We start from the raw sequence: 7,981 nt of genomic DNA on the forward strand, positions 1-7,981 counted from the left end.
AGAGAGAGAGAGAAAGAAAGAAAGAAAGAACCAAATTAAAAGTTCAATTGAAAGTATCACCAACAGATTAGACCACTTGGAAGACAGAACCTCAGACAATGAAGACAAAATATATAATCTTGCAAAGAATGTAGACCACACAGTAAAGATGGTAAGAAGCCATGAGGAGAACATTCAAGATATATGGGATAGCATAAAAAGACCAAATTTAAGAGTTATTGGTATAGAGGAAGGCATAGAGTTCCAAACCAAAGGAATGAACAATCTATTTAATGAAATAATATCAGAAAATTTTCCAAACATGAAGAATGAATTGGAAAGCCAAATATAAGAAGCTTACAGGATGCCAAATGTACAAAATCACAAGATCCACACAAGGCACATTATAATGAAAATGCCTAGCATACAGAATAAGGAGAAAAATTTAAAAACTACGAGAGAAAGGAATCAGATTACATATGGGGGAAACTAATTGGGTTATCTGCAGATTGTTCAACCCAGACTTTGAAGGCTAAAAGATCCTGGAACAACATATACCAAGCCCAGAAAGAAAATGGATGCCAAGCAAGAATCTTTTTATTTATTTATTTATTTATTTTTAGTCATACATGACAGTAGAATGCACTTTGATATATAATACATACATGGAATGTACATACATCAATCATATTGTCTATTCCCAAGCAAGAATCTTATATCCAGCAAAATTAAGCTTTAGAGTTAATGATGAAATAAAAACCTTTCAGGGCTGGGGTTGTGGCTCAACGGTGCTCACCTAGCACATTTGAGGCCCTGGGTTCAATCCTCAGCACCACATAAAAGTAAATTAATAAAAAAATAGGTATTGTGTCCAACTACAACAACAACAACAACAAAAACCTTCCAAGTTGACAAAAGTTACAAGAGAATTTTAACTTTTTTTTTTTACAAAGCCTGCACTACAGAACATCCTCAGCAAAATATTCTAGAGGAGGAAATGAAAAACAACAATGAAAATCAGCAAAGGGAGGTATTGCACTAAAGAAAAAACTAATCAAAGGAGAAACCAAGTCAAATTAAATACCAAAAATAAACAAAAATTGCTAGGAATACAAATCATATCTCAACAATAACCCTGAATGTTAATAGCCTAAACTCACCAATTAAAAGACATAAACTGGCAGATTGGATTTTAAATAAAGACCCAACAATATGCTGCCTCCAAGAGACTCATCTCATAGGAAAAGACATCCATCGACTTAAGGTGAAAGTTTGGGAAAAATCGTACCACTCACATGGACTGTGGGAACAAGCAGGGGTTTCCATCCTCATATCAAATAAAGTATACTTCAAGCTAAAGTTAATCAAAAGGGATAAAGAAGGACATTTCAGGAAAAACATACACCAAGAGACATAACAATTATAAATATATATGCCCCAAACAATGGAGCATCTGCTTTCATCAAACTAACTCTTCACAAGTTCCAGAGTCAAATAGACCACAACACAATAATTCTGGGTGATTTTAACACACCTTTTTCACCACTGGAATAGATCTTTCAAACAAAAGCTAAACAAAAAAGCTACAGAACTGAATAATACAATCAATAACTTAGACTTAACAGACACACATAGAATATTTCATCTATCCACGAGTGAATACACTTTCTTCTCAGCAGCACATGGATCCTTCTCTAAAATAGACCATATGTTGTACCACAAAGCAACTCTTAGCAAATACAAAAAGATAGAGATACTACCCTGCATTCTATAAGATCATAATGGAATGAAATTAGAAATCAATGATGAAATAAAAAAATAAAACATCTGGAGACTAAATAATATGCTATTAAATGAAGAATGGGTTGCAAAAAACATCAACGAGGAGACTAAAAAATTCTTAGAGGTAAATGAGAACACTGATACAATATATTGAAATCTTTGGGACACTATGAAGGCAGTATTAAGATGAAAGTTCATTGCATGGAGTTCATTCCTTAAAAGAAGAAAAAGTCAACAAATAAATGACCTAACATTACATCTCAAAGCCCTAGGAAAAGAAGAATAAATCAACACCAAAAGCAGTAGGAGACAGGAAATGATTAAAATCAGAACTTAAATCAATGAAATTAAACAAAAGAAACAATTGAAAAAAAAATTGACAAAACAAAAAGTTGATTCTTTGAAAAAATAAACAAAATTGATAAACTCTTAGCCATGCTAATAAAGAGGAGAGAGAAAATTCAAATTACTAACATACATGATAAAAAAGGAAGAATCACAATAGACACTATAGAAATACAGAAAATAATTAGAAATTATTTTTAAAATTTGTACTCCAATAAAATAGAAAATATTGAAGGCACTGACAAATTTCTAGAGTCATATGATATACACAGTTTTAACAGATCAATTTCAAGCTGTGAAATAGAAGACACCATTAGAAGGCTACCAACCAAGAAAAGCCCATGACTGGATAGATACAGAGCTGAGTTCTACAAAACCTTCAAAAAAGAACTAATACCAATACTTTTCAAATTATTTCATGAAATAGAAAAAGAGGATACACTTCCAAATTCATTCTATGAGGCTAATATCATCTTGATTCCAAAACCAGGCAAAGACACATCAAAGAAAGCAAACTTCAGACTAATATCTCTAATAAAGATAGATACAAAAATTGTCAATAAAATTCTGGTAAATTGAATACAAAAACATAACAAAAAGATAGTGCACCTCGATCAAGTGGGTTTCATCCCAGGGAGTCAAAGTTTGGTTCAACATACAGAAATCAATAAATGTAATTCATCACATCAATATACTTAAAGATAAAAATCATATGATCATCTCAATAGATGCAGAAAAAGCGTTCAACAAAATACAGCACCCTTTCATGTTCAAAACAATGAAAAAAAAACCTAGGGATAACAAGAATACATCTCAACATTGTAAAAGCTATCTATGCTTAGCCCTAGGCCAACATCATTCTAAATGGAGAAAAATTGAAAGTATTCCCTCTAAAAACTGGAACAAGGCAGGGTTGCCCTCTTTCACAACCTCTATTTAACATAGTTCTTGAAACAATGGCCAGAGCAATTAGACAAATGAAAGAAATTAAAGGGATATAGATAAGAAAAGAAGAACTCAAATTAGCACTATTTGCTGATGATATGATTTTTTACCTACAAGACCCCAAAAATTCCACCAGAAAACTTCTAGAACTAATAAATGAATTCAGCAAAGTAGCAGGATATAAAATCAACACCTGTAAATCAAAGGCATTTTCGTATATCAGTGACAAATCCTCTGAAAGAGAAATCAGTAAAACTACCCCATTTACAATAGCCTCAAAAAAAAAATACTTGGGAATCAACGAAAGAGGTGAAAGACCTCTACAATGAAAACTATAGAACACTAAAGAAAGAAATCAAAGAAGACCTTAGAAGATGGAAAGATCTACCTTGTTCTTGGATAGGCAGAATTAATATAGTCAAAATGACCATACTACCAAAAGTACTATATAGATTTAATGTAATTACAATCAAAATCCCAATGACATTCCTCATAGAAATAGAAAAAGCAGTCATGAAATTCATCTGGAAAAATAGGAGACGCAGAATAGCTAAAGTAATCCTTAGCAAGAAGAATTAAGCAGGTGGCATCACTATACCATACCTTAAACTATACTACAGAGCAACAGTAACAAAAACAGCATGGTATTGGCACTAAAATAGACTTGTAGACCAATGGTACAGAATAGAGGACACAGAGACAAACCCAAATAATTACAGTTATCTTATATTAGACAAAGGTGCCAAAAACATATTGAAAAAGGATAGCCTCTTCAACAAATGGTGCTTGGAAAGCTGGAAATCCACATGCAAACAAAATGAAATTAAAGCCCTATATCTCACCATGCACAAAACTCAATTCAAAGTGGATCAAGGACCTAGGAATTAAACCAGAGATTCTAACCCTAACAGAAGAAAAAGTAGGCCCAAATCTCCATCATGTTGATTAGGCCCCGACTTCCTTAATAAGACTCCTATAGGGCAAGAATTAATATCAAGAATCAATAAATGGGATGGATTCAAACTGAAAAGCTTCTTCTCAGCAAAAGAAACAATCAGTGAGGTAAATAGAGAACCTACAGAATGAGAACAAATTTTTACCATACACACATCAAATAGAGCACTAATCTCTAGGATATATAAAGAACTCAAATCTTAACACCAAAAAATAAATAACCCAAAAATAAATAGCCCAATCAATAAATGGGCCATGGAACTGAACAGACACTTCTCATAAGATGATATACAATCAATCAACAAATACATGAAAAATGTTGAACATCTTTAGCAATTAGAGAAATGCGCATCAAAACTACTCTTAAGATTTCATCTCGAGGAGGTCGGCTCTCAGACGCAGGGTGGTCAGCAGCCAACTCCTCGTTGCTCATGGGCTTTGTTAGATCCTTGCCTCATCTCTCCCTGGAAAAGGGGGGGGGGAGGCTTTGACGTCGAGAGGGAGCCGTGCAGTCCGAGCTTGAAGTCGCTAGGACTTCTCTCAAACTTGTGTGCTGAGGAGATTCAGACGTTGGCCTCAACTCCTAGGCTGAACTCAGCAGATTGGCCCATGAAAACTTCTATATTGAGACAAAGGAAAGGATCCATCCGAAAACAACACCTATTATCTTGGGCTTGGCAGCAAGGAAGAGGACAGGTAGTGGAAATCCTACAATCGGAAAAGCAGACTGAAAGGTGACAAAGAAGCTGAAGATGGGTGGTGAAGAGAGGTATAACATTCCAGCCCCTCAATCTAGAAATGGTAGTAAGAACCAACAGAAGCTTAATAGAAGACTAAGGATCAGAATTCCCAGATGAAAATTGTTTATAAAAAAAAAAAGAAAGAGGACATGGTTATAACTCATCAGCAGCTGCATAGCAGGCCATGCAAAATGGGGGGAAGAACAAAAATTTTCCAAGTAATCCAAATTGGAATGCTAGCTTATCAAGTCCCACCTTACTTTTTAAGTCTCAAGTTAATCAGAACTATTATGGAGCCAAATTTAGTGAGGCACCATCACCAAGTGTTCTTCCTAAACCACCAAGCCACTAGGTTCCTGTGAACTTTAATCCTTCAGACAAGGAAATAATGACATTTCAACTTAAAACCTTACTTAAAGTCCAAGTATAAAATAAGATATAAAGTACTAATGTTTAAATTTAGTTTACAAAAAGTTGTCATTTGGTCTGAAACAAATTACAGATTCACTAGGGAGTTAACCAATTTGTGTAAAACTGCTTATTTAAGACTATCAATCAAATTTCATCTCATTTGTCTTACATATTGTGTGCACTGTAATGTAATGGTGGTTATCAGTGCAACTTAAAATAACTGTACTTGATAGTGTTCTCAATTGAATAGCTTTTAAGTGAAAACCAAGTTTATATTGGGAATGGTAAAGGAATCAACTTTTTATATTTTTATGGGGGGAATATAGTAAAAGATTCATGGATAAGTAGATTTATGTGTAGTAAATCAGATTAAACATCTAGCTGAGACAAGGATTGAAAACTAGGTGGACATTTGAAAGTTTAATATCCCAGAAAGCCAAACTAGTAACACACCAAAAACTTAATGCACTGCCAAGATAGAATGTGAATTTTTAATAGTTGGATTTTACTAAACTGCACAGTGATGAATGTGTAAAGAGCACTTGGGGTTTGCTAGAATGAAGCACAGTATACATAAGGTGCCCTGTTTCTTAAATTGCAATGGATAGGTGTTTGCCAATAGATGCACCCAACAATTTTTTATAGAAATAGTATTGAGCACTTGATAGCTTTCAAAAAACACATTTTTTTTTTGTTTTACAGCACTGCACAAGCTATTCTGACAGTGATCTGGCCTCATATCCCTGCAAATCTTAAAGTGGGGAGTTGTATAATGTGAAAGTTCAAAGTACCTTGGGAAAAAGAGCCATGTAAATACACGTAATAAACTTGTAGCATATGTAAAGTCTTCTTGGCCTGCAAAAATAGAATATTTTGGTATAAATTTGCTGAATATAAGACCATCGACTGTTTTTGTATACTACGGCCTAATTTTAAAGGTCCAGAATTGTTTTTAAAGTTTGCCCTTATGCTAAAGTGCCAGTGTATGTGTGTCATAATTGATTTGGTTGTAAACTATATTACAAAGTAAATCCTAGTGTGATAAGTTTTGTATTATAAACAAAAAAGTCTAAGCTGCTAGATCATTTCCTAATTTTAGGAAAAGTAAAATGCAGTACAGGATTCCTCTACTCTCTTGTCTATAAACCCAAAGATTCATTTTGGCTTTCACAAGTTCTTGTAACCAATGATACAAATTGAAATTGTATTTGGTGCCAGTGAGTTTATTTTTTTCTGGTCATGAGTAAGTACAACCCAGGGGACCACTTAATGCAAAAGATGTAATCTCTTGCATAACACCCCTTTAGGCATGTTTTACCAATCTTAAGGGAAAAATGCTAAATATGACAGTCTAATAGCAAGTTAGAAAAGTACATGGGCCAATTTAAAAGTTCTGATAATGCCCTACTTTCTAATTTGGCATCTTTTTTGATGTTTTAAATATAACAGACTAAGTTATACTTCACTAAATGAATTTAGATGAACTATTGCCTGAGGCAAATATTGAATGTACTAAAGGCAAAAAAGATTTCATCTCGTTCCAGTCAGAATGGCAGCTATTAAGAATACAAACAACAGTAAGTGTTGGCGAGGATGTGGGGGAAAAGACACACTCATTCATACATTGCTGGTGGGACTGAAAACTGGTGCAGCCTATATGGAAAGCAGTATGGAGATTCCTTGGAAAACTGGGAATGGAACCACCTTTGATCCAGCTATACCACTCCTCAATATATACCCAAAGGACTTAAAAAAACAGCATACTACAGGGACACGGCCACATCAATGTTTATAGCAGCACAATTCACAATTGCTAAATTGTGGAACCAACCTAGATGCCCCTCAGTAGATGAATGGATAGAGAAAATATTATATATATATAACATATGTATATGAATATTACAGAGAATTAAATGAGAATAAAATCATGACATTTGCAGGTAAGTTGATGGAGTTGGAGAATATAATGCTAAGTGAAGTAAGCCAATCCTAAAAAACCAAAGGCTGAATGTTTTCTCTGATATAAGGATGCTGATTCATAATGGGAATGGGAGGGCATGAGAGGAATAGATGAACTCTAGATAGGGCAGGGGAGGGAAGGGGACATGGAGGCAGTAGAATAAGATGGACATCATTACTCTAAGTACATGTATGAAGACATGAATGGTGTGACTCATATCATATCATACCAAAGATATGAAAAATTGTGGTATATATATTTAACCTGAAATGAAATAAATTCTTCTGTTATAATAACAAATTAGAATAAATTTTTAAAAAGAAAGGAGTTAGCTTTTAATTTGTAAGCTAAGAAATAACAAAATAAAGTCAAGTAAATGAAAATTAAAAGTAGCAGGTAATGGCCCTCTCTCTCATGCATATCCCCTTGGCTCTTATTCTTTCAATAGTAAAGATAATCCTGACTGCAAATCCAAATGCTGGAAATGAGGGATTTTTTTTTAATTTTTCTTTCCCCAAAGCCTGCTGTATGGCAGGCTGGATAGATTGGAGAAGTAATAGCTTGGAAGCAGCCCTCAAACCATAACTGAATTGCTAGGTAATAAATAAAGTGTGAAGCCTTAATCCAAGTCCATGTCATAGTAGATCCAGTAGATCTATGGACTACCAGGTAGAAATTTCTTCGTTACATAAGGGCCTATTCAAAATATTATACCTATAACTAGCAAAATCTAGTCCCTGGCCTTTATTGTGAGAATAACCACATTGGAACTCCCTGAAAAGACTCCCACCTTCCCTGAAGAAAAACTAAGAACTATATCATATATTAAGTAGAATGATGGGAAGTCGGAAATATGGTCCCTACA

At 34.2% G+C, this 7,981-nt stretch overlaps 1 pseudogene; it reads left to right on the forward strand.

The window, feature by feature from the left end:
* Positions 1–4,519: 4,519 nt before the first annotated feature.
* Positions 4,520–5,277, forward strand: LOC124080096 (proline-rich nuclear receptor coactivator 2-like; annotated as a pseudogene).
* The last annotated feature ends 2,704 nt before the right edge of the window (positions 5,278–7,981 follow it).

Source organism: Marmota monax, unplaced genomic scaffold (assembly GCF_021218885.2).
Source record: "Marmota monax isolate L192 unplaced genomic scaffold, Marmota_monax_Labrador192_F-V1.1 WCK01_AAM20220418_F8-fsc00197, whole genome shotgun sequence".
Taxonomy (NCBI): Eukaryota; Metazoa; Chordata; class Mammalia; order Rodentia; family Sciuridae; genus Marmota; species Marmota monax.